Source organism: Primulina tabacum, unplaced genomic scaffold (genome assembly GCF_025594145.1).
Source record: "Primulina tabacum isolate GXHZ01 unplaced genomic scaffold, ASM2559414v2 Contig1184, whole genome shotgun sequence".
NCBI classification, from domain to species: Eukaryota; Viridiplantae; Streptophyta; class Magnoliopsida; order Lamiales; family Gesneriaceae; genus Primulina; species Primulina tabacum.
The window spans coordinates 1-25,009 of record NW_027460140.1 but is presented as its reverse complement, the minus strand read 5'-3'; the positions used below and the strand labels follow the sequence as shown (position 1 = coordinate 25,009).

Below are 25,009 nucleotides of genomic sequence, written 5' to 3'. Positions count from 1 at the left end.
ATTTTATCGTATCCCAGGCATAATAATAGCTTTACATTCGTTATTTTCCTCTTCTTATTTTTTTTTTTTATATTTCTGGGAACATTTATCGATTTTTTTGTCGTGAGCCGGTTCTGTGCAAGGGTATGACGCAGATTACTCCGGAGACGGTTAACTCATTAAAAAATTATTTCGACTGTTTTATCCATAATTACGTAAACGGTCGACACGAGGTCTTCCAGGGGTCACCCATCCTACTCTGCCATCGCGCCAGAACGCTTAACTTCGTGTTATTTGGGCGAGAGCAGTGCCGCGTGTTGTCCATCGCCGCCCGCTCCACACGTACTCGAGGGATATAAAATAAACATCCCACTCAATGTCGGGTGCGATCATACCAGCACTAATGCACCGGATCCCATCAGAACTCCGAAGTTAAGCGTGCTTGGGCGAGAGCAGTACTAGGGGGTGACCCCCTGGGAAGTCCTCGTGTTGCACCCTTTTTCGTGTTTTTCTATTTTTGATTACTTGTTGACAGACGATTTTCGGCTCAAATCATCTGAATCTCGATCGGGACCAGATAAGACATGTGAAATGAAAGTAGCTCGGGCACTGCCGGATTTGGACAAAATTGTAGGCTAATTTGATTGTAAACGGCAAACGGACGAGACTCATTACTACGCAATGAGCTGACGAGATTTTAGCCGAATTCCTTCTCTAAGACCCTCTAATTTGCGATTTACCGCTTCTGTTAAGCTTTCGTTTCCTCGAGAAATCCGCTTAGGAAGTTCGAAATTCGATTCCGGTTCCATTTTATCGTATCCCAGGCATAATAATAGCTTTACATTCGTTATTTCCTTCTTCTTATTTTTTTTTCTATTTTCTGGGAACATTTATCGATTTTTGTTGTCGTGAGCCGGTTCTGTGCGGAAGGGTATGACGCAGATTACTCCGGAGACGGTTAACTATTAAAAAATTATTTCGACTGTTTTATCCATAATTTACGTAAACGATCGCGACACGAGGTCTTCCCAGGGAGGTCACCCATCCTACTCTGCCATCGCGCCAGAACGCTTAACTTCATGGTTATGATTGGGCGAGAGCAGTGCCGCGTGTTGTCCATCGCCGCCCGCTCCACACTCGAGGGATATAAGAATAAACATCCCACTCAATGTCGGGTGCGATCATACCAGCACTAATGCACCGGATCCCATCAGAACTCCGAAGTTAAGCGTGCTTGGGCGAGAGCAGTACTAGGATGGGTGACCCCTGGAAGTCCTCGTGTTGCACCCTTTTCGTGTTTTTCTATTTTTGATTACTTGTTGACAGACGATTTTCGGCTCAAATCATCAGAATCTCGATCGGGACCAGATAAGACATGTGAAATGAAAGTAGCTCGGGCACTGCCGGATTTGGACAAAATTGTAGGCTAATTTGATTGTAAACGGCAAACGGACGAGACTCATTACTACGCAATGAGCTGACGAGATTTTAGCCGAATTCCTTCTCTAAGACCCTCTAATTTGCGATTTACCGCTTCTGTTAAGCTTTCGTTTCCTCGAGAAATCCGCTTAGGAAGTTCGAAATTCGATTCCGGTTCCATTTTATCGTATCCCAGGCATAATAATAGCTTTACATTCGTTATTTCCTTCTTCTTATTTTTTTTTCTATTTTCTGGGAACATTTATCGATTTTTGTTGTCGTGAGCCGGTTCTGTGCGGAAGGGTATGACGCAGATTACTCCGGAGACGGTTAACTCATTAAAAACATTATTTCGACTGTTTTATCCATAATTTACGTAAACGCGCGACACGAGGTCTTCCCAGGGAGGTCACCCATCCTACTCTGCCATCGCGCCAGAACGCTTAACTTCATGGTTATGATTGGGCGAAAGCATTGCCGCGTGTTGTCCCTCGCCGCCCGCTCCACACGTACTCGAGGGATATAAGAATAAACATCCCACTCAATGTCGGGTGCGATCATACCAGCACTAATGCACCGGATCCCATCAGAACTCCGAAGTTAAGCGTGCTTGGAGAGCAGTACTAGGATGGGTGACCCCCTGGGAAGTCCTCGTGTTGCACCCTTTTTCGTGTTTTTCTATTTTTGATTACTTGTTGACAGACGATTTTCGGCTCAAATCATCTGAATCTCGATCGGGACCAGATAAGACATGTGAAATGAAAGTAGCTCGGGCACTGCCGGATTTGGACAAAATTGTAGGCTAATTTGATTGTAAACGGGCAAACGGACGAGACTCATTACTACGCAATGAGCTGACGAGATTTTAGCCGAATTCCTTCTCTAAGACCCTCTAATTTGCGATTTACCGCTTCTGTTAAGCTTTCAGTTTCCTCTCGAGAAATCCGCTTAGAAGTTTCGAAATTCGATTCCGGTTCCATTTTATCGTATCCCGGCATACTAATATAGCTTTACATTCGTTGATTTCCTTCTTCTTATTTTTTTTTCTATTTTCTGGGAACATTTATCGATTTTTGTTGTCGTGAGCCGGTCTGTGCGGAAGGGTATGACGCAGATTACTGCCGGAGACGGTTAACTAATTTAAAACAATTATTTCGACTATGTTTATCCATAATTTAACGTAACGATCGCGACACGAGGTCTTCCCAGGGAGGTCACCCATACTAACCTCTTGCCATCCGCGCCAGAACGCTTAACTCGTGGTTATGATTGGGCGAAAGCAGTGTGCCGCGTGTTGTCCATCGCCGCCCCGTCCACACAGTACTCGAGGGATATAAGAATAAACATCCCACTCAATGTCGGGTGCATCATACCAGCACTAATGCACCGATCCCATCAGAACTTAGAAGTTAAGCGTGCTTGGGCGAGAGCAGTAATAGGATGGGTGGACCGACCCCCTAGGAAGTCCTGTGTTGCACCCCTTTGTCGTGTTTTTCTATTTTTGATTACTTTGTTGACTAGACGATTTTCGGCTCAAATCATCTGAATCTCGGATCGTGCCCATGATTAAGGACATGGAATCAACGTAGCTCGGGCACTGCCAGGGATTCGGACAAAATTGTAGGCTAATTGGATTGTAGAACGAGGCAAACGGACGAGACTCATTACTACGCAATGAGCTGACGAGATTTTAGCCGAATTTCCTTCTCTAATGGACCCATCTAATTATGCGATTTAACGCTTATGTTAAGCTTTAGTTTACCTCGAGAAATCCGCTTAGGAGTTCGAAATTCCCCGATTCCGGTTCCATTTATCGTCTCTCAGGGCATGGAATAATAGCTTTACATTCGTTAATTTCCTTCTTCTTATTTTTTTTCTATTTTCTGGGAACATTTATCGATTTTTTGTTGTCCGTGCGGCCGGTTCTGTGCGGAAGGGTATGACCAGATTACTCCGGAGATGGTTAACTATTAAAAACAATTATTTCGACTGTTTTATCCATAATTTACGTAAACGCGTGACACGAGGTCTTCCCAGGGAGGTCACCCATCCTACCTCTGCCATCGCGCCAGAACGCTTAACTTCTGGTTATGATTGGGCGAGAGCAGTGCCGCGTGTTGTCCATCGCCGCCCGCTCCACACGTACTCGAGGGATATAAGAATAAACATCCCACTCAATGTCGGGTGCGATCATACCAGCACTAATGCACCGGATCCCATCAGAACTCCGAAGTTAAGCGTGCTTGGGCGAGAGCAGTACTAGGATGGGTGACCCCTGGAAGTCCTCGTGTTGCACCCCTTTTCGTGTTTTTCTATTTTTGATTACTTGTTGACAGACGATTTTCGGCTCAAATCATCTGAATCTCGATCGGGACCAGATAAGACATGTGAAATGAAAGTAGCTCGGGCACTGCCGGATTTGGACAAAATTGTAGGCTAATTTGATTGTAAACGGGCAAACCGACGCGACTCATTACACGCAATGAGCTGACGAGATTTTAGCCGAATTCCTTCTCTAAGACCCTCTAATTTGCGATTTAAACGCTTCTGTTAAGCTTTCGTTTCCTCGAGAAATCCGCTTAGGAAGTTCTGAAATTCGATTCCGGTTCCATTTTATCGTATCCCAGGCATATATAATAGCTTTACATCGTTATTTTCCTTCTTCGTTATTTTTTTTTCTATTTTCTGGAACATTTATCGATTTTTGTTGTCGTGAGCCGGTTCTGTGCGGGAAGGGTATGACGCAGATTACTCCGGAGAGGTTAACTCATTAAAACAATTATTTGGACTGTTTTATCATAATTTACGTAAACAGGTCGCGACACGAGGTCTTCCAGGAGGTCACCCATCCTAGCCTCGCCATCGCGCCAGAACTGATTAACTTCATGTTTATGATTGGGCCGAGAGCAGTGCCGCGTGTTGTCCATCGCCGCCCGCTCCACACGTACTCGAGGGGATATAAGAATAAACATCCCACATCAATGTCGGTGTGCGATCATACCAGCACTAATGCACCGGATCCCATCAGAACTCCGAAGTTAAGCAGTGCTTGGGCGAGAGCATACTAGGATGGGTGACACCCTGAGAAGTCCTCGTGTTGCACCCTTTTTCGTGTTGTTCTATTTTTGATTACTTGTTGACAGACGATTTCGGCTCAATCATCCTGAATCTCGATCGGGACCCAGATAAGACATGTGAAATGAAAGTAGCTCGGGCACTGTCCGGATTTGGACAAAATTGTAGGCTAATTTGATTGTAAACGGGCAAAACGGACGGGACTCATTACTACCGGCAATGAGCTGACGAGATTTAGCCGAATTCCTTCTCTAAGACCCTCTAATTTGCGATTTACCGCTTCTGTTAAGCTTTCATTCATCGAGAAATCCGCTTAGGAAGTGCGAAATTCGATTCCTGGTTCCATTTTATCGTATCCCAGGCTATAATAATAGCTTACATTCGTTATTTCCTTCTTCTTATTTTTTTTCTATTTTCTGGGAACATTTATCGATTTTTGTTGTCGTGAGCCGGTTCTGTGCGGAAGGGTATGACGCAGATTACTCCGGAGACGGTTAACTATTAAAAAATTATTTCGACTGTTTTATCCATAATTTACGTAAACGATCGCGACACGAGGTCTTCCCAGGGAGGTCACCCATCCTACCTCTGCCATCGCGCCAGAACGCTTAACTTCATGGTTATGATTGGGCGAGAGCAGTGCCGCGTGTTGTCCATCGCCGCCCGCTCCACACGTACTCGAGGGATATAAGAACATCCCACTCAATGTCGGGTGCGATCATACCAGCACTAATGCACCGGATCCCATCAGAACTCCGAAGTTAAGCGTGCTTGGGCGAGAGCAGTACTAGGATGGCTGACCCCTGGGAAGTCCTCGTGTTGCACCACTTTTCGTGTTTTTCTATTTTTGATTACTTGTTGACAGACGATTTTCGGCTCAAATCATCTGAATCTCGATCGGGACCAAATATGACATGTGAAATGAAAGTAGCTCGTGCACTGCGGATTTGGACAAAATTGTAGGCTAATTTGATTGTAAAACGGGCAAACGGACGAGACTCATTACTACGCAATGAGCTGACGAGATTTTAGCCGAATTCCTTCTCTAGACCCTCAATTTGCGATTTACCGCTTCTGTTAAGCTTTCGTTTCCTCGAGAAATCCGCTTAGGAAGTTCGAAATTCGATTCCGGTTCCATTTTATCGTATCCCAGCATAATAATAGCTTTACATTCGTTATTTCCTTCTTCTTATTTTTTTCTATTTTCTTCTGGGAACAGTTATCGATTTTTGTTGTCGTGCGCCGGTTCTGTGCGGAAGGTATGACGCAGATTACTCCGGAGATGTTTAACTAATTAAAAATAATTATTTCGACTGTTTTATCCATAATTTACGTAAACGATCGCGACACGAGGTCTTCCCAGGGAGGGTCACCCATCCTACCTCTGCCATCGCGCCAGAACGCTTACTTCGTGGTTATGATTGGGCGAGAGCAGTGCCGCGTGTTGTCCATCGCCACCCCCGCTCCACACGTACTCGAGGGATATAGAAATAAACATCCCACTCAATAGTCGGTTGCGATCATAACAGCACTAATGCACATGAATCCCATCAGAACTCTGAAAATCAAGCGTGCTTGGGGAGAGAGCAGTACTACGATGGGGTGACCTCCTGGGAAGTCCTCGTGTTGCAACCCCTTTTCGGGTTTTTCTATTTTGATTACTTGTTGACAGACGATTTTCGGCTCAAATCATCTGAATCTCGATCGGTGACCAGATAAGACATGTGAATGAAAGTAGCTCGGGCACTGCCGGATTTGGACAAAATTGTAGGCTAATTTGATTGTAAACAAGGGCAAACGGACGAGACTCATTACTACGCAATGAGCTGACGAGATTTTAGCCGAAATTCCTTCTCTAAGACCCTCTAATTTGCGATTACACGTTCTATTAAGCTTTCGTTTCCTCGAGAAATTCACGCTTAGGAAGTGTCGAATGCGATCCGGTTCCATTTTATCGGATCCCAGGCATAATAGTAGCTTTACATCGTGATTCCTTCTTCTTATTTTTTTTCTATTTCTGGGAACATTTATCGATTTTTGTTGTCGTGAGCCGTTCTGTGCGGAGGGTATGACGCAGATACTTCCGGAGACGGTTAACTAATTTAAAACAATTATTTCGACTGTTTTATCCATAATTTACCGTAACGATCGCGACACGAGGTCTTCCCAGGGAGGTCACCCATCCTACCTCTGCCATCGCGCAGAGACGCTTAACTTCGTGGTTATGATTGGGCAGACAGCAGTGCCGCGTGTTGTCCATCGCCACATGCTCCACACGTACTCGAGGGATATAAGAATAAACATCCCACTCAATGTCGGGTGCCGATCATACCCAGCACTAATGCACCGGATCCCATCAGAACTTTGAAGTTAAGCGTGCTTGGCGAGAGCAGTACTAGGATGGGTGACCTCCTAGGAAGTTCTCGTGTTGACCCCTTTTCGGGTTTTCTATTTTTGATTACTTGTTGACAGACGATTTTCCGGCTCAAATCATCTGAATCTCGATCGGGACCAGATAAGACATGTGAAATGAAAGTAGCTCGGCCACTGCCAGATTTGGACAAAATTGTAGGCTAATTTGATTGTAAACGAGCAAAACGGACGAGACTCATTCTACGCAATGAAGCTGACGGACGATTTAGCCGAAATTCCTTCTCTAAGAACCCTCTAATTTGCGATTTAACGCTTCTGTTAAGCTTTCGTTTCTCGGGAAATCCGCTTAGGAAGTTCGAAATTCGATTCCGGTTCCATTTATCGTATCCCAGTCATAATAATAGCTTTACATTCGTTATTTCCTTGCTTCTTATTTTTTTTCTATTTTCTTCGAACATTTATCGATTTTTGTTGTCGTGAACCGGTTCTGTGCGGAAGGGTATGACGCAGATTACTCCGGATACGGTTACCTCATTAAAAACAATTATTTCGACTGTTTTATCCATAATTTACGTAAACGGTCGCGGACACGAGGTCTTCCCAGGGAGGTCACCCATCCTAGCTCTGCAATCGCGCCAGAACGCTTAACTTCATGGTTATGATTGGGCGGAGAGCAGTGGTCCGCGTGTTGTCCATCGCCGCCCGCTCCACACGTACTCGAGAGTATAAGAATAAACATCCCACTCAATGTCAGGGTGCGATCATACCAGCACTAATCCACCGGATCCCATTAGAACTCCGAAGTTAAGCGTGCTTGGGCGGAGCAAGTACTAGATGGCTTACCTCCTGGGAAGTCCTCGTGTGCACCCCTTTTCGTGTTTTTCTATTTTTGATTACTGTTGACAGACGATTTTCGCTCAAATAATCTGAATCTCGATTGGGACCAGATAAGACATGTGAAATGAAAGTAGCTCGGGCACTGCCAGGATTGGACAAAATTGTAGGCTAATTTGATTGTAACGGCAAACGGACGAGACACATTTCTACGCAATGAGCTGACGAGATTTTAGACGAAATCCTTCTCTAAGACCCTCTAATTGCGATTTTACCTCTTCTCTGAAGCTTTTTTGTCCTCGAGAAATCCGCTTAGGAAGTTCGAAATTCGATTCCGGTTCCATTTTATCGTATCCCAGGCATAATATAGCTTACATTCGTTATTTCCATTCTTTATTTTTTTTCTATTTCGGGGAACATTTATCGATTTTTGTTGTCGTGAGCCGGTTCTGTGCGGAAGGGTATGACGCAGATTACTCCGGAACGGTTAACTCATTAAAAAACATTATTTCGACTGGTTTAACCATAATTTACGTAACCGGTCGCGACACGAGGTCTTCCCAGGGAGGTCACCCATCCTAGCTCTGCCATCGCGCCAGAACGCTTACTTCATGGTTATGATTGGGCGAAGAGCAGTGTCGCGTGTTGTCCATCGCCGCTTGCCTCCACACGTACTCGAGGATATAAGAATAAACATCCCACTCAATGTGCGGGTGCGATCATACCACACTAATGCCATGGGATCCCATCAGAACTCCGAAGTTAAGCGTGCTTGGACGAGAGCAGTACTAGGATCGGTGACCTTCTGGGAAGTCCTCGTGTTGCACCCATTTTCTTGTTTTTCTATTTTTGATTATTTGTTGACAGACGATGTTCGGCTCAAATCATCTGAATCTCGATCGGACTAGATAAGACATGTGAAATGAAAGTAGCTCGGACACTGCCAGATTTGGACAAAATTGTAGGCTAATTTGATTGTAAACGGGCAAAACGGAGGAGACACATTACTACGCAATGAGCTGACGAGATTTTAGACAAAATCCTTCTCTAAGACCCTCTAATTTGCGATTACCTCTTCTCTTAAGCTTTCGTTTCTCGAGAAATCCGGCTTAGGAAGTTCGAAATTCGATTCCGGTTCCATTTTATCGTATCCCAAGCATAATAATAGCTTTACATTCGTTATTTCCTTCTTCTTATCTTTTTTTCTATTTTCTGGGAACATTTATCGATTTTTGTTTGCGTGAGCCGGTTCTGTGCGGATGGGTATGACGCAGATTACTCCGGAGACGGTTAACTCATTAAAAACAATTATTTCGACTGTTTTAACCATAATTTACGTAACCGGGTCGCGACACGAGGTTTTCGCCAGGAGGTCAGCCATCCTAGCTCTGCCATCACGCCAGAACGCTTAACTTCATGGTTATGATGGGCGAACGCAGTGCCGCGTGTTGTCCATCGCCGCCCGCTACCACACGTACTCGAGGGATATAAGAATAAACATCCCACTCAATGTCGGGTGCGATCATACCAGCACTAATGCACCGGATCCCAACAAACTCCGAAGTTAAGCGTGCTTAGGCCGAGAGCATACTAGGATGGGTGACCCCCTGGAAGAGTCTCGTGTTGCACCCTTTTTCGTGTTTTTCTATTTTTGATTACTTGTTGACAAACGATTTTCGGTTCAAATCATCTGAAATCTCGATCGGGACCAGATAAGACCGTGAAAGGAAAGTAGCTCGGGCACTGCTGGATTTGGACAAAATTGTAGGCTAATTTGATGTGTAAACGGGCAAACGGAGCGAGGACTCATTACTACGCAAATGAGCTGTGACGAGATTTTAGCCGAATTCCTTCTCTAAGCCCTCTAATTTGCTTTTACCGGGCTTCTGTTAAGCTGTCGCTTCCTCGAGAAATCCGCTTAGACGTTCGAAATTCGATTCCAGTTCCATTTTATCGTATCTCAGGCATACATAATAGCTTTACATCGTATTTACCCCTAGGTGTCCTCGTGTTTCACCCCTTTCGTGTTTTTCTATTTTGATTACTTGTTGAAAGACGATTTTGGCTCAAATCATCTGAATCTCGATCGGGACCAGATACGGACATGTGAAATGAAAGTAGCTCGGGCACTGCCGATTGGACAAATTGTGGCCTAATTTGATTGTAAACGGGCAACGGACGAGATTCATTACTACGCAATGAAGCTTGACGAGATTTTAGCCGAATTCCTTCTCTAAGACCCTCTAATTTGCTATTTACCGCTTCTGTAAGCTTTCGTTTCCTCGAGAAATCCGCTTAGGAAGTTCGAAATTACGATTCCGGTTCCATTTTATCGTATCCCAGACATAATAATAGCTTTACATTCGTTATTTCCTTTTTCTTATTTTTTTTTTCTATTTTCTGGGAACGTTTATCGATTTTTGTTGTCGTGAGCCGGTTCTGTGCGGAAGGGTATGACGCAGATTACTCCGGAGGCGGTTAACTCATTAAAAACAATTATTTCGACTGTTTTATCCATAATTTACTTAAACGATCGCGACACGAGGCCTCCCAGGGAGGTCACCCATCCTAGCTCTACCATCGCGCCAGAACGCTTAACTTCATGGTTATGATTGGGCGAGAGCAGTGCCGCGTGTTGTCCATCGCCGCCCGCTCCACACGTACTCGAGGGATATAAGAATAAACATCCCACTCAATGTGGGTGCGATCATACCAGCACTAATGCACCGGATTCCCATCAGAATTCCGAAGTTAAGCGTGCTTGGGCGTGAGCAGTACTAGGATGGGTGACCCCCAGGGAAGTCCTTCGTGTTGCACCCTTTTCGTGTTTTTTCTATTTTTGATTACTTGTTGACAGACGATTTTCGGCTCAAATCATCTGAATCTCGATCGGGGACCAGATAAGACATGTGAAATGAAAGTAGCTCGGGCACTGCCGGATTTGGACAAAATTGTAGGCTAATTTGATTGTAAACGGGCAAACGGACGAGACTCATTACTACGCAATGAGCTGACGAGATTTTAGCCGAATTCCTTCTCTAAGACCCTTTATTTTTGCGATTTACCGCTTCTGTTAAGTTTCGTTTCCTCGAGAAATCCGCTTAGGAAGTTCGAAATTCGATTCCGGTTCCATTTTAATTGTATCTCAGGCATAATAATAGCTTTACATTCGTTATTTCTTCTTCTTATTTTTTTTTCTAATTTCTGGGAACAGTTATCGATTTTTGTTGTCGTGAGCCGGTTCTGTGCGGAAGGGTATGACGCAGATTACTCCAGAGACGGTTAACTCATCATTAAAAACAGTTATTTCGACTGTTTTATCCATAATTTACGGTAAACGTCGCGAACACGAGGTCTTCCCAGGGAGGTCACCATCCTAAGCTCTGCCATCGCGCAAGAACGCTTAACTTCATGGTTATGATTGGGGCGAGAGCAGTGCCGCGTGTTGTCCATCGCCGCCTTGCTCCACACGTACTCGAGGGATATAAGAATAAACATCCCACTCAATGTCGGCGTGCGATCATACCAGCACTAATGCCATGGATCCCATCAGAACTCCGAAGTTAAGCGTGCTTGGACGAGAGCAGTACTAGGATCGGTGACCTCCTGGGAAGTCCTCGTGTTGCACCCTTTTCTTGTTTTCTATTTTTGATTACTTGTTGACAGACGATTTTCGGCTCAAATCATCTGAATCTCGATCGAGACCAGATAAGACATGTGAAATGAAAAGTAGCTCGGGCACTGCCGGATTTGGACAAAATTGTAGGCTAATTTGATTGTAAACGGGCAAAACGGACGAGACACATTACTACGCAATGAGCTGACGAGATTTTAGCCGAAATCCTTCTCTAAGACCCTCTAATTTGCGATTTTACCTCTTATCTTAAGCTTTCGTTTCCTCGAGAAATCCTCTTAGGAAGTTCGAAATTCGATTCCGGTTCCATTTTATCGTATACCAAGCATAATAATAGCTTTACATTCGTTATTTCCTTCTTCTTATTTTTTTTTTCTATTTTCTGGGAACATTTATCGATTTTTGTTGTCGTGAGCCGGTTCTGTGTGGATGGGTATGACGCAGATTACTCCGGAGACGGTTAACTCATTAAAAACCAATTATTTCGACTGTTTTAACCATAATTTACGTAACCGGTCGCGGCATGAGGTCTCTCCAGGGAGGTCACCCATCCTAGCTCTGCCATCGCGCCAGAACGCTTAACTTCATGGTTATGATGGGGCGAGAGCAGTGCCGCGTGTTGTCCATCGTCGCCCAGCTCCACACGTACTCGAGGGATATTAGAATAACATCCCACTCAATGTCGGGTGCGATCATACCAGCACTAATGCACCGGATCCCAACAGAACTCGGAGTTAAGAGTGCTTGGGCAAGAGCAGTACTAGGATGGGTGACCCCCTGGAAGTCCTCGTGTTGCACCCTTTATCGTGTTTTTGCTATTTTTGATTACTTGTTGACAAACGATTTTCGGCTCAAATCATCTGAATCTCGATCGGGACCAGATAAGACATGTGAAATGAAAGTAGCTCGGGCACTGCCGGATTTGGACAAAATTGTAGGCTAATTTGATTGTAAACGGGTAAACGGACGAGACTCATTACTACGCAATGAGCTGACGAGATTTTAGACGAATTCCTTCTCTAAACCCTCTAATTTGCGATTTACCGCTTCTGTTAAGCTTTCGCTTCCTCGAGAAATCCGCTTAGGAAGTTCGAAATTCGATTCCAGTTCCATTTTATCGTATCCCTAGGCATAATAATAGCTTTACATCGTTATTTACCCCTAGGTTGTCCTCGTGTTTCACCCTTTTCGTGTTTTTCTATTTTTGATTACTTGTTGACAGACGATTTTCGGCTCAAATCATCTGAATCTCGATCGGGGACAGATAAGACATGTGAAATGAAAGTAGCTCGGGCACTGCCGATTTGGACAAAATTGTAGGGCTAATTTGATTGTAAACGGGGCAACGGACGAGACTTCATTACTACGCAATGAGCTGACGAGATTTTAAGCCGAATTTCCTTCTCTAAGACCCTCTAATTTGCGATTTACCGCTTCTATTAAGCTTTCGTTTCCTCGAGAAATCCGCTTAGGAAGTTCGAAATTCGATTCCGGTTCCATTTTATCGTATCCCAGGCATAATAATAGCTTTACATTCGTTATTTCCTTCTTCTTATTTTTTTTTCTATTTTCTGGGAACGTTTATCGATTTTTGTTGTCGTGAGCCGGTTCTGTGCGGAAGGGTATGACGCAGATTACTCCGGAGAAGGTTAACACATTAAAAACAATTAATTCAACTGTTTTAATCCATAATTCACGGTAAACGATCGCGACAGACGAGGTCTTCCCAGGGATGGTCACCCATCCTAGCTCTGCCATCGCGCCAGAACGCTTAACTTCATGGTTATGATTGGGCGAGAGCAGTGCCGGCGTGTTGTCCATCGCCGCCCGTCCCACACGTACTCGAGGGATATAAGAAGAAACATCCCACTCATGTCGGGTGCGATCATACCAGCACTAATGCACCGTGATCCCATCAGAACTCCGAAGTTTAGCGTGCTTGGAGCTGGAGCAGTACTAGGGTGGGTGACCCCCTGGGAAGTCCTCGTGTTGCACCCTTTTTCGTGTTTTTCTATTTTGATTACTTGTTGACAGACGATTTTCGGCTCAAATCATCTGAATCTCGATCGGTACCAGATAAGACATGTGAAATAAAAGTAGCTCGGGCACTGCCGGATTTGGACAAAATTTAGGCTAATTTGATTGTAAACGGGCAAACGGACGAGACTTATTTCTACGCAATGAGCTGACGAGATTTTAGCCGAATTCCCTTCTCTAAGACCCTCTAATTTGCGATTTACCGCTTCTGTTAAGCTTTCGTTTCCTCGAGAAATCTGCTTAGGAAGTTCGAAATTCGATTCCGGTTCCATTTTATCGTATCCCAGGCATAATAATAGCTTTACATTTCGTTATTTCCTTCTTCTTATTTTTTTTTCTATTTTCTGGGAACATTTATCGATTTTTGTTGTCGTGAGCCGGTTCTGTGCGGAAGGGTATGACGCAGTTACTCCGGAGACTGTTAACTCATTAAAACAATTATTTCGACTGTTTTATCCATAATTTACGTGAAACGGTCGCGACACGAGGTCTTCCCAGGGAGGTTCACCCCATCCTACCTCTGCCATCGCGCCAGAACGCTTAACTTCATGGTTATGATTGGGCGAGAGCAGTGCCGCGTGTTGTCCATCGCCGCCCTGCTCCACACGTACTCGAGGGATATAAGAATAAACATTCCACACAATGTCGGGTGCGATCATACCAGCACTAATGCACTGGATCCCATCAGAACTCCGAAGTTAAGCGTGCTTGGACGAGAGCAAGTACTAGAATGGGTGACCCCCTAGGAAGTCCTCGTGTTGCACCCCCTTTTCGTGTTTTTCTATTTTTGATTACTTGTTGACAGACGATTTTCGGCTCAAATCATCTGAATCTCGATCGGGACCAGATAAGACATGTGAAATGAAAGTAGCTCGGGCACTGCCGGATTTGGACAAAAATTGTAGGCTAATTTGATTGTAAACGGGCAAACGGACGAGACTCATTACTACGCAATGAGCTGACGAGATTTTAGCCGAATTCCTTCTCTAAGACCCTCTAATTTGCGATTTACCGCTTCTGTTAAGCTTCGTTTCCATCGAGAAATCCGCTTAGGAAGTTCGAAATTCGATTCCGGTTCCATTTTATCGTATCCCAGGCATAATAATAGATTACATTTTATTTCCTTCTTCTTATTTTTTTTTCTATTTCTAGGAACATTTATCGATTTTTGTTGTCGTGAGCCGGTTCTGTGCGGAAGGGTTATGACCGCAGATTACTCGGAGACGGTTAACTCATTAAAAACAATTATTTCGACTGTTTTATCCATAATTTACGTAAACGGTCGCGACACGAGGTCTTCCCAGGGAGGTCACCCATCCTAGCTCTGCCATCGCGCCAGAACGCTTAACTTCATGGTTATGATTGGGCGAGAGCAGTGCCGCGTGTTGTCCATCGCCGCCCGCTCCACACGTACTCGAGGGATATAAGAATAAACATCCCACTCAATGTCGGGTGCGATCATACCAGCACTAATGCACCGGATCCCATCAGAACTCCGAAGTTAAGCCTTGGGCGGCGAGAGCAGTACTAGGATGGGTGACCCCCTGGGAAGTCCTCGTGTTGCCCCTTTTCGTGTTTTTCTATTTTTGATTACTTGTTGACAGACGATTTTCGGCTCAAATCATCTGAATCCGATCGGGACCAGATAAGACATGTGAAATGAAAGTAGCTCGGGCACTGCCGGATTTGGACAAAATTGTAGGCTAATTTGATTGTAAACGGGCAAACGGACGAGACTCATTACTACGCAATGAGCTGACGAGATTTTAGCCGAATTCCTTCTCTAAGACCCTCTAATTTGCGATTTACGCTTCTGTTAAGCTTTCGTTTCCTCGAGAAATCCGCTTAGGAAGTTCGAAATTCGATTCCGGTTCCATTTTATCGTATCCAGGCATAATAATAGCTTTACATTCGTTATTTCCTTCTTCTTATTTTTTTTCTATTTTCTGGGAACATTTATCGATTTTTGTTGTCGTGAGCCGGTTCTGTGCGGAAGGGTATGACGCAGATTACTCCGGAGACGGTTAACTCATTAAAAACAATTATTTCGACTGTTTTATCCATAATTTACGTAAACGGTCGCGACACGAGGTCTTCCCAGGGAGGTCACCCATCCTAGCTCTGCCATCGCGCCAGAACGCTTAACTTCATGGTTATGATTGGGCGAGAGCAGTGCCGCGTGTTGTCCATCGCCGCCCGCTCCACACGTACTCGAGGGATATAAGAATAAACATCCCACTCAATGTCGGGTGCGATCATACCAGCACTAATGCACCGGATCCCATCAGAACTCCGAAGTTAAGCTGCTTGGGCGAGAGCAGTACTAGGATGGGTGACCCCTGGGAAGTCCTCGTGTTGCACCCTTTTCGTGTTTTTCTATTTTTGATTACTTGTTGACAGACGATTTTCGGCTCAAATCATCTGAATTCGATCGGGACCAGATAAGACATGTGAAATGAAAGTAGCTCGGGCACTGCCGGATTTGGACAAAATTGTAGGCTAATTTGATTGTAAACGGGCAAACGGACGAGACTCATTACTACGCAATGAGCTGACGAGATTTTAGCCGAATTCCTTCTCTAAGACCCTCTAATTTGCGATTTACGCTTCTGTTAAGCTTTCGTTTCCTCGAGAAATCCGCTTAGGAAGTTCGAAATTCGATTCCGGTTCCATTTTATCGTATCCCAGGCATAATAATAGCTTTACATTCGTTATTTCCTTCTTCTTATTTTTTTTCTATTTTCTGGGAACATTTATCGAGTTTTGTTGTCGTGAGCCGGTTCTGTGCGGAAGGGTATGACGCAGATTACTCCGGAGACGGTTAACTCATTAAAAACAATTATTTCGACTGTTTTATTCATAATTTACGTAAACGGTCGCGACACGAGGTCTTCCCAGGGAGGTCACCCATCCTAGCTCTGCCATCGCGCCAGAACGCTTAACTTCAAGGTTATGATTGGGCGAGAGCAGTGCCGCGTGTTGTCCATCGCCGCCCGCTCCACACGTACTCGAGGGATATAAGAATAAACATCCCACTCAATGTCGGGTGCGATCATACCAGCACTAATGCACCGGATCCCATCAGAACTCCGAAGTTAAGCGTGCTTGGGCGAGAGCAGTACTAGGATGGGTGACCCCTGGGAAGTCCTCGTGTTGCACCCTTTTCGTGTTTTTCTATTTTGATTACTTGTTGACAGACGATTTTCGGCTCAAATCATCTGAATCTCGATCGGGACCAGATAAGACATGTGAAATGAAAGTAGCTCGGGCACTGCCGGATTTGGACAAAATTGTAGGCTAATTTGATTGTAAACGGGCAAACGGACGAGACTCATTACTACGCAATGAGCTGACGAGATTTTAGCCGAATTCCTTCTCTAAGACCCTCAATTTGCGATTTACCGCTTCTGTTAAGCTTTCGTTTCCTCGAGAAATCCGCTTAGGAAGTTCGAAATTCGATTCCGGTTCCATTTTATCGTATCCAGGCATAATAATAGCTTTACATTCGTTATTTCCTTCTTCTTATTTTTTTTCTATTTTCTGGGAACATTTATCGTTTTGTTGTCGTGAGCCGGTTCTGTGCGGAAGGGTATGACGCAGATTACTCCGGAGACGGTTAACTCATTAAAAACAATTATTTCGACTGTTTTATCCATAATTTACGTAAACGGTCGCGACACGAGGTCTTCCCAGGGAGGTCACCCATCCTACCTCTGCCATCGCGCCAGAACGCTTAACTTCATGGTTATGATTGGGCCAGAGCAGTGCCGCGTGTTGTCCATCGCCGCCGCTCCACACGTACTCGAGGGATATAAGAATAAACATCCCACTCAATGCCGGGTGCGATCATACCAGCACTAATGCACGGATCCCATCAGAACTCCGAAGTTAAGCGTGCTTGGGCAGAGCAGTACTAGGATGGGTGACCCCTGGGAAGTCCTCGTGTTGCACCACTTTTCGTGTTTTTCTATTTTTGATTACTTGTTGACAGACGATTTTCGGCTCAAATCAACTGAATCTCGATCGGGACCAGATAAGACATGTGAAATGAAAGTAGCTCGGGCACTGCCGGATTTGGACAAAATTGTAGGCTAATTTGATTGTAAACGGGCAAACGGACGAGACTCATTACTACGCAATGAGCTGACGAGATTTTAGCCGAATTCCTTCTCTAAGACCCTCTAATTTGCGATTTACGCTTCTGTTAAGCTTTCGTTTCCTCGAGAAATCCGCTTAGGAAGTTCGAAATTCGATTGGTTCCATTTTATCGTATCCCAGGCATAATAATAGCTTTACATTCGTTTTTCTTCTTCTTATTTTTTTCTATTTTCTGGGAACATTTATCGATTTTTGTTGTCGTGAGCCGGTTCTGTGCGGAAGGGTATGACGCAGATTACTCCGGAGACGGTTAACTCAAAAAACAATTATTTCGACTGTTTTATCATAATTTACGTAACGGTCGCGACACGAGGTCTTCCCAGGGAGGTCACCCATCCTAGCTCTGCCATCGCGCCAGAACGCTTAACTTCATGGTTATGATTGGGCGAGCAGTGCCGCGTGTTGTCCATCGCCGCCCGCCACACGTACTCGAGGGATATAAGAATAAACATCCCACTCAATGTCGGGTGCGATCATACCAGCACTAATGCACCGGATCCCATCAGAACTCGAAGTTAAGCGTGCTTGGGCGAGAGCAGTACTAGGATGGGTGACCCCCTGGGAAGTCCTCGTGTTGCACCCTTTTCGTGTTTTTCTATTTTTGATTACTTGTTGACAGACGATTTTCGGCTCAAATCATCTGAATCTCGATCGGGACCAGATAAGACATGTGAAATGAAAGTAGCTCGGGCACTGCCGGATTTGGACAAAATTGTAGGCTAATTTGATTGTAAACGGGCAAACGGACGAGAAATCCGCTTAGAAAGTTCGAACGAAATTCGATTCCGGTTCCATTTTTCGTATTCCAGGCATAATATAGCTTTACATTCGTTATTTCCTTCTTCTTATTTTTTTTCTATTTTCTGGGAACATTTATCGATTTTTGTTGTCGTGAGCCGGTTCTGTGCGGAAGGGTATGACGCAGATTACTCGGAGACGGTTAACTCATAAAAACAATTATTTCGACTGTTTATCCATAATACGTATTTCGACTGTTTATCATAATTTACGTAAAGTCGCGACACGAGGTCTTCCCAGGGAGGTCACCCATCCTAGCTCTGCCATCGCGCCAGAACGCTTAACTTCATGGTTATGATTGGGCGAGAGCAGTGCCGCGTGTTGTCCATCGCCGCGCTCCACACGTACTCGAGGGATATAAGAATAAACATCCCACTCAATGTCGGGTGCGATCATACCAGCACTAATGCACCGGATCCCATCAAACTCCGAAGTTAAGCGTGCTTGGGCGAGAGCAGTACTAGGATGGGTGACCCCCTGGGATTTTGGCTTAAATAATCTGAATCTCGATCGGGACCAGATAAGACATGTGAAATGAAAGTAGCTCGGGCACTGCCGGATTTGGACAAAATTGTAGGCTAATTTGATTGTAAAGGCAAACGGACGAGACTCATTCTACGCAATGAGCTGACGAGATTTTAGCCGAATTCCTTCTCTAAGACCCTCTAATTTGCGATTTAACGCTTCTGTTAAGCTTTCGTTTCTCGAAATCCGCTTAGGAAGTTCGAAATTCGATTCCGGTTCCATTTTATGTATCCCAGGCATAATAATAGCTTTACATTCGTTATTTCCTTCTTATTTTTTTTCTATTTTCTGGGAACATTTATCGATTTTTGTTGTCGTGAGCCGGTTCTGTGCGGAAGGGTATGACGCAGATTACTCCGGAGACGGTTAACTCATTAAAAACAATTATTTCGACTGTTTTATCCATAATTTACGTAAACGTCGCGACACGAGGTCTTCCCAGGGAGGTCACCCATCCTAGCTCTGCCATCGCGCCAGAACGCTTAACTTCATGGTTATGATTGGGCGAGAGCAGTGCCGCGTGTTGTCCATCGCCGCCCGCTCCACACGTACTCGAGGGATATAAGAATAAACATCCCACTCAATGTCGGGTGCGATCATACCAGCACTAATGCACCGGATCCCATCAGAACTCCGAAGTTAAGCGTGCTTGGGCGAGAGCAGTACTAGGATGGGTGACCCCTGGGAAGTCCTCGTGTTGCACCCTTTTCGTGTTTTTCTATTTTTGATTACTTGTTGACAGACGATTTTCGGCTCAAATCATCTGAATCTCGATCGGGACCAGATAAGACATGTGAAATGAAAGTAGCTCGGGCACTGCCGGATTTGGACAAAATTGTAGGCTAATTTGATTGTAAACGGGCAAACGGACGAGACTCATAACTATGCAATGAGCTGACGAGATTTTAGCCGAATTCCTTCTCTAAGACCTCTAATTTGCGATTTACCGCTTCTGTTAAGCTTTCGTTTCCTCGAGAAATCCGCTTAGGAAGTTCGAAATTCGATTCCGGTTCCATTTTATCGTATCCCAGGCATAATAGCTTTACATTCGTTATTTCCTTCTTCTTATTTTTTTTCTATTTTCTGGGAACATTTATCGATTTTTGTTGTCGTGAGCCGGTTCTGTGCGGAAGGGTATGACGCAGATTACTCCGGAGACGGTTAACTCATTAAAAACAATTATTTCGACTGTTTTATCCATAATTTACGTAAACGGTCGCGACACGAGGTCTTCCCAGGGAGGTCACCCATCCTAGCTCTGCCATCGCGCCAGAACGCTTAACTTCATGGTTATGATTGGGCGAGAGCAGTGCCGTGTTGTCCATCGCGCGCCGCTCCACACGTACTCGGGATATAAGAATAAACATCCACTCAATGTCGGGTGCGATCATACCAGCACTAATGCACCGGATCCCATCAGAACTCCGAAGTTAAGCGTGCTTGGGCGAGAGAGCAGTACTAGGATGGGTGACCCCCTGGGAAGTCCTCGTGTTGCACCCTTTTCGTGTTTTTCTATTTTGATTACTTGTTGACAGACGATTTTCGGCTCAAATCATCTGAATCTCGATCGGGACCAGATAAGACATGTGAAATGAAAGTAGCTCGGGCACTGCCGGATTTGGACAAAATTGTAGGCTAATTTGATTGTAAACGGGCAAACGGACGAGATTATACTACGCAATGAGCTGACGAGATTTTAGCCGAATTCCTTCTCTAAGACCCTCTAATTTGCGATTTACCGCTTCTGTTAAGCTTTCGTTTCCTCGAGAAATCCGCTTAGGAAGTTCGAAATTCGATTCCGGTTCCATTTTATCGTATTCCAGGCATAATAATAGCTTTACATTCGTTATTTCCTTCTTCTTATTTTTTTTCTATTTTCTGGGAACATTTATCGATTTTTGTTGTCGTGAGCCGGTTCTGTGCGGAAGGGTATGACGCAGATTACTCCGGAGAGGTTAACTCATTAAAAACAATTATTTCGACTGTTTTATCCATAATTTACGTAAACGGTCGCGACACGAGGTCTTCCCATGGAGGTCACCCATCCTAGCTCTGCCATCGCCAGAACGCTTAACTTCATGGTTATGATTAGGCGAGAGCAGTGCCGCGTGTTGTCCATCGCCGCCCGCTCCACACGTACTCGAGGGATATAAGAATAAACATCCCACTCAATGTCGGGTGCGATCATACCAGCACTAATGCACCGGATCCCATCAGAACTCCGAAGTTAAGCGTGCTTGGGCGAGAGCAGTACTAGGATGGGTGACCCTGGGAAGTCTCGTGTTGCACCTTTTCGTGTTTTTCTATTTTTGATTACTTGTTGACAGACGATTTTCGGCTCAAATCATCTGAATCTCGATCGGGACCAGATAAGACATGTGAAATGAAAGTAGCTCGGGTACTGCCGGATTTGGACAAAATTGTAGGCTAATTTGATTGTAAACGGGCAAACGGACGAGACTCATTACTACGCAATGAGCTGACGAGATTTTAGCCGAATTCCTTCTCTAAGACCCTCTAATTTGCGATTTACGCTTCTGTTAAGCTTTCGTTTCCTCGAGAAATCCGCTTAGGAAGTTCGAAATTCGATTCCGGTTCCATTTTATCGTATCCCAGGCATAATAATAGCTTTACATTCGTTATTTTTTTTCTATTTTCCGGGAACATTTATCGATTTTTGTTGTCGTGAGCCGGTTCTGTGCGGAAGGGTATGACGCAGATTACTCCGGAGACGGTTAACTCATTAAAAACAATTATTTCGACTGTTTTATCCATAATTTACGTAAACGGTCGCGACACGAGGTCTTCCAGGGAGGTCACCCATCCTAGCTCTGCCATCGCGCCAGAACGCTTAACTTCATGGTTATGATTGGGCGAGAGCAGTGCCGCGTGTTGTCCATCGCCGCCCGCTCCACACGTACTCGAGGGATATAAGAATAAACATCCCACTCAATGTCGGGTGCGATCATACCAGCACTAATGCACCGGATCCCATCAGAACTCCGAAGTTAAGCGTGCTTGGGCGAGAGCAGTACTAGGATGGGTGACCCCTGGGTCCTCGTGTTGCACCCTTTTCGTGTTTTTCTATTTTTGATTACTTGTTGACAGACGATTTTCGGCTCAAATCATCTGAATCTCGATCGGGACCAGATAAGACATGTGAAATGAAAGTAGCTCGGGCACTGCCGGATTTGGACAAAATTGTAGGCTAATTTGATTGTAAACGGGCAAACGGACGAGACTCATTACTACGCAATGAGCTGACGAGATTTTAGCCGAATTCCTTCTCTAAGACCCTCTAATTTGCGATTTACAGCTTCTGTTAAGCTTTCGTTTCCTCGAGAAATCCGCTTAGGAAGTTCGAAATTCGATTCCGGTTCCATTTTATCGTATCCCAGGCATAATAATAGCTTTACATTCGTTATTTCCTTCTTCTTTTTTTTTTCTTTTCTGGGAACATTTATCGATTTTTGTTGTCGTGAGCCGGTTCTGTGCGGAAGGGTATGACGCAGATTACTCCGGAGACGGTTAACTCATTAAAAACAATTATTTCGACTGTTTTATCCATAATTTACGTAAACGGTCGCGACACGAGGTCTTTCCAGGGAGGTCACCCATCCTAGCTCTGCCATCGCGCCAGAACGCTTAACTTCATGGTTATGATTGGGCGAGAGCAGTGCCGCGTGTTGTCCATCGCCGCCCGCTCCACACGTACTCGAGGGATATAAGAATAAACATCCCACTCAATGTCGGGTGCGATCATACCAGCACTAATGCACCGGATCCCATCAGAACTCCGAAGTTAAGCGTGCTTGGGCGAGAGCAGTACTAGGATGGGTGACCCCTGGGAAGTCCTCGTGTTGCACCCTTTTCGTGTTTTTCTATTTTTGATTACTTGTTGACAGACGATTTTCGGCTCAAATCATCTGAATCTCGATCGGGACCAGATAAGACAGGTGAAATGAAAGTAGCTCGGGCACTGCCGGATTTGGACAAAATTGTAGGCTAATTTGATTGTAAACGGGCAAAGTCACTACGCAATGAGCTGACGAGATTTTAGCCGAATTGCTTCTCTAAGACCCTCTAATTTGCGATTTACCGCTTCTGTTAAGCTTTCGTTTCCTCGAGAAATCCGCTTAGGAAGTTCGAAATTCGATTCCGGTTCCATTTTATCGTATCCCAGGCATAATAATAGCTTTACATTCGTTATTTCCTTCTTCTTATTTTTTTTCTATTTTCTGGGAACATTTATCGATTTTTGTTGTCGTGAGCCGGTTCTGTGCGGAAGGGTATGACGCAGATTACTCCGGAGACGGTTAACTCATTAAAAACAATTATTTCGACTGTTTTATCCATAATTTACGTAAACGGTCGCGACACGAGGTCTTCCAGGGAGGTCAACCATCCTAGCTCTGCCATCGCGCCAGAACGCATAACTTCATGGTTATGATTGGGCGAGAGCAGTGCCGCGTGTTGTCCATCGCCGCCCGCTCCACACGTACTCGAGGGATATAAGAATAAACATCCCACTCAATGTCGGGTGCGATCATACCAGCACTAATGCACCGGATCCCATCAGAACTCCGAAGTTAAGCGTGCTTGGGAGAGCAGTACTAGGATGGGTGACCCCTGGGAAGTCCTCGTGTTGCACCCTTTTCGTGTTTTTCTATTTTTGATTACTTGTTGACAGACGATTTTCGGCTCAAATCATCTGAATCTCGATCGGGACCAGATAAGACATGTGAAATGAAAGTAGCTCGGGCACTGCCGGATTTGGACAAAATTGTAGGCTAATTTGATTGTAAACGGGCAAACGGACGAGACTCATTACTACGCAATGAGCTGACGAGATTTTAGCCGAATTCCTTCTCTAAGACCCTCTAATTTGCGATTTACGCTTCTGTTAAGCTTTCGTTTCCTCGAGAAATCCGCTTAGGAAGTTCGAAATTCGATTCCGGTTCCATTTTATCGTATCCGAGGCATAATAATAGCTTTACATTCGTTATTTCCTTCTTCTTATTTTTTTTTCTATTTTCTGGGAACATTTATCGATTTTTGTTGTCGTGAGCCGGTTCTGTGCGGAAGGGTATGACGCAGATTACTCCGGAGACGGTTAACTCATTAAAAACAATTATTTCGACTGTTTTATCCATAATTTACGTAAACGGTCGCGACACGAGGTCTTCCCAGGGAGGTCACCCATCCTAGCTCTGCCATCGCGCCAGAACGCTTAACTTCATGGTTATGATTGGGCGAGAGCAGTGCGCGTGTTGTCCATCGCCGCCCGCTCCACACGTACTCGAGGGATATAAGAATAAACATCCCACTCAATGTCGGGTGCGATCATACCAGCACTAATGCACCGGATCCCATCAGAACTCGAAGTTAAGCGTGCTTGGGAGAGCAGTACTAGGATGGGTGACCCCCTGGAAGTCCTCGTGTTGCACCCTTTTCGTGTTTTTCTATTTTTGATTACTTGTTGACAGACGATTTTCGGCTCAAATCATCTGAATCTCGATCGGGACTAGATAAGACATGTGAAATGAAAGTAGCTCGGGCACTGCCGGATTTGGACAAAATTGTAGGCTAATTTGATTGTAAACGGGCAAACGGACGAGACTCATTACTACGCAATGAGCTGACGAGATTTTAGCCGAATTCCTTCTCTAAGACCCTCTAATTTGCGATTTACGCTTCTGTTAAGCTTTCGTTTCCTCGAGAAATCCGCTTAGGAAGTTCGAAATTCGATTCCGGTTCCATTTTATCGTATCCAGGCATAATAATAGCTTTACATTCGTTATTTCCTTCTTCTTATTTTTTTTTCTATTTTCTGGGAACATTTATCGATTTTTGTTGTCGTGAGCCGGTTCTGTGCGGAAGGGTATGACGCAGATTACTCCGGAGACGGTTAACTCATTAAAAACAATTATTTCGACTGTTTTATCCATAATTTACGTAAACGGTCGCGACACGAGGTCTTCCCAGGGAGGTCACCCATCCTAGCTCTGCCATCGCGCCAGAACGCTTAACTTCATGGTTATGATTGGGCGAGAGCAGTGCCGCGTGTTGTCCATCGCCCCCGCTCCACACGTACTCGAGGGATATAAGAATAAACATCCCACTCAATGTCGGGTGCGATCATACCAGCACTAATGCACCGGATCCCATCAGAACTCC

General features: G+C 44.8%; 22 non-coding genes and 8 pseudogenes across 22 annotated transcripts; all 30 read left to right on the top strand.

Annotated features, from left to right (window-relative positions):
* The first annotated feature begins 360 nt into the window (after positions 1-360).
* On the top strand, positions 361-477 carry LOC142536022 (5S ribosomal RNA). The gene has a single exon (XR_012817946.1). It is a non-coding gene; the product is annotated as a 5S ribosomal RNA (ribosomal RNA).
* Positions 478-1,152: 675 nt separating this feature from the next.
* Positions 1,153-1,269, top strand: LOC142535996 (5S ribosomal RNA). Its single transcript, XR_012817928.1, has one exon. It is a non-coding gene; the product is annotated as a 5S ribosomal RNA (ribosomal RNA).
* Positions 1,270-1,947: 678 nt separating this feature from the next.
* On the top strand, positions 1,948-2,063 carry LOC142536002 (5S ribosomal RNA). Its single transcript, XR_012817934.1, has one exon. It is a non-coding gene; the product is annotated as a 5S ribosomal RNA (ribosomal RNA).
* A 695-nt stretch (positions 2,064-2,758) lies between these two features.
* On the top strand, positions 2,759-2,879 carry LOC142536019 (5S ribosomal RNA; annotated as a pseudogene).
* A 701-nt stretch (positions 2,880-3,580) lies between these two features.
* LOC142535995 (5S ribosomal RNA) lies at positions 3,581-3,697 on the top strand. Its single transcript, XR_012817927.1, has one exon. It is a non-coding gene; the product is annotated as a 5S ribosomal RNA (ribosomal RNA).
* Positions 3,698-4,385: 688 nt separating this feature from the next.
* On the top strand, positions 4,386-4,504 carry LOC142536008 (5S ribosomal RNA). Its single transcript, XR_012817940.1, has one exon. It is a non-coding gene; the product is annotated as a 5S ribosomal RNA (ribosomal RNA).
* A 679-nt stretch (positions 4,505-5,183) lies between these two features.
* LOC142535998 (5S ribosomal RNA) lies at positions 5,184-5,301 on the top strand. The gene has a single exon (XR_012817930.1). It is a non-coding gene; the product is annotated as a 5S ribosomal RNA (ribosomal RNA).
* Positions 5,302-5,985: 684 nt separating this feature from the next.
* Positions 5,986-6,108, top strand: LOC142536020 (5S ribosomal RNA; annotated as a pseudogene).
* A 683-nt stretch (positions 6,109-6,791) lies between these two features.
* On the top strand, positions 6,792-6,910 carry LOC142536015 (5S ribosomal RNA; annotated as a pseudogene).
* Positions 6,911-7,599: 689 nt separating this feature from the next.
* Positions 7,600-7,716, top strand: LOC142536012 (5S ribosomal RNA). The gene has a single exon (XR_012817944.1). It is a non-coding gene; the product is annotated as a 5S ribosomal RNA (ribosomal RNA).
* Positions 7,717-8,391: 675 nt separating this feature from the next.
* LOC142536017 (5S ribosomal RNA) lies at positions 8,392-8,510 on the top strand (annotated as a pseudogene).
* Positions 8,511-9,194: 684 nt separating this feature from the next.
* Positions 9,195-9,312, top strand: LOC142536018 (5S ribosomal RNA; annotated as a pseudogene).
* Positions 9,313-10,379: 1,067 nt separating this feature from the next.
* LOC142536004 (5S ribosomal RNA) lies at positions 10,380-10,500 on the top strand. The gene has a single exon (XR_012817936.1). It is a non-coding gene; the product is annotated as a 5S ribosomal RNA (ribosomal RNA).
* A 692-nt stretch (positions 10,501-11,192) lies between these two features.
* On the top strand, positions 11,193-11,311 carry LOC142536007 (5S ribosomal RNA). Its single transcript, XR_012817939.1, has one exon. It is a non-coding gene; the product is annotated as a 5S ribosomal RNA (ribosomal RNA).
* Positions 11,312-11,998: 687 nt separating this feature from the next.
* On the top strand, positions 11,999-12,115 carry LOC142536009 (5S ribosomal RNA). Its single transcript, XR_012817941.1, has one exon. It is a non-coding gene; the product is annotated as a 5S ribosomal RNA (ribosomal RNA).
* Positions 12,116-13,191: 1,076 nt separating this feature from the next.
* LOC142536011 (5S ribosomal RNA) lies at positions 13,192-13,312 on the top strand. Its single transcript, XR_012817943.1, has one exon. It is a non-coding gene; the product is annotated as a 5S ribosomal RNA (ribosomal RNA).
* A 686-nt stretch (positions 13,313-13,998) lies between these two features.
* Positions 13,999-14,118, top strand: LOC142536000 (5S ribosomal RNA). The gene has a single exon (XR_012817932.1). It is a non-coding gene; the product is annotated as a 5S ribosomal RNA (ribosomal RNA).
* A 683-nt stretch (positions 14,119-14,801) lies between these two features.
* On the top strand, positions 14,802-14,920 carry LOC142536014 (5S ribosomal RNA; annotated as a pseudogene).
* Positions 14,921-15,598: 678 nt separating this feature from the next.
* On the top strand, positions 15,599-15,715 carry LOC142536001 (5S ribosomal RNA). The gene has a single exon (XR_012817933.1). It is a non-coding gene; the product is annotated as a 5S ribosomal RNA (ribosomal RNA).
* A 680-nt stretch (positions 15,716-16,395) lies between these two features.
* On the top strand, positions 16,396-16,513 carry LOC142536016 (5S ribosomal RNA). The gene has a single exon (XR_012817945.1). It is a non-coding gene; the product is annotated as a 5S ribosomal RNA (ribosomal RNA).
* A 676-nt stretch (positions 16,514-17,189) lies between these two features.
* Positions 17,190-17,305, top strand: LOC142536010 (5S ribosomal RNA). The gene has a single exon (XR_012817942.1). It is a non-coding gene; the product is annotated as a 5S ribosomal RNA (ribosomal RNA).
* A 669-nt stretch (positions 17,306-17,974) lies between these two features.
* On the top strand, positions 17,975-18,092 carry LOC142535997 (5S ribosomal RNA). Its single transcript, XR_012817929.1, has one exon. It is a non-coding gene; the product is annotated as a 5S ribosomal RNA (ribosomal RNA).
* A 599-nt stretch (positions 18,093-18,691) lies between these two features.
* Positions 18,692-18,808, top strand: LOC142536021 (5S ribosomal RNA; annotated as a pseudogene).
* A 612-nt stretch (positions 18,809-19,420) lies between these two features.
* Positions 19,421-19,538, top strand: LOC142536005 (5S ribosomal RNA). Its single transcript, XR_012817937.1, has one exon. It is a non-coding gene; the product is annotated as a 5S ribosomal RNA (ribosomal RNA).
* Positions 19,539-20,211: 673 nt separating this feature from the next.
* LOC142536023 (5S ribosomal RNA) lies at positions 20,212-20,332 on the top strand. Its single transcript, XR_012817947.1, has one exon. It is a non-coding gene; the product is annotated as a 5S ribosomal RNA (ribosomal RNA).
* Positions 20,333-21,008: 676 nt separating this feature from the next.
* Positions 21,009-21,124, top strand: LOC142535999 (5S ribosomal RNA). The gene has a single exon (XR_012817931.1). It is a non-coding gene; the product is annotated as a 5S ribosomal RNA (ribosomal RNA).
* Positions 21,125-21,789: 665 nt separating this feature from the next.
* Positions 21,790-21,904, top strand: LOC142536006 (5S ribosomal RNA). The gene has a single exon (XR_012817938.1). It is a non-coding gene; the product is annotated as a 5S ribosomal RNA (ribosomal RNA).
* Positions 21,905-22,583: 679 nt separating this feature from the next.
* Positions 22,584-22,701, top strand: LOC142535994 (5S ribosomal RNA). Its single transcript, XR_012817926.1, has one exon. It is a non-coding gene; the product is annotated as a 5S ribosomal RNA (ribosomal RNA).
* A 669-nt stretch (positions 22,702-23,370) lies between these two features.
* LOC142536003 (5S ribosomal RNA) lies at positions 23,371-23,486 on the top strand. Its single transcript, XR_012817935.1, has one exon. It is a non-coding gene; the product is annotated as a 5S ribosomal RNA (ribosomal RNA).
* A 681-nt stretch (positions 23,487-24,167) lies between these two features.
* LOC142536013 (5S ribosomal RNA) lies at positions 24,168-24,282 on the top strand (annotated as a pseudogene).
* Positions 24,283-25,009: the final 727 nt, after the last annotated feature.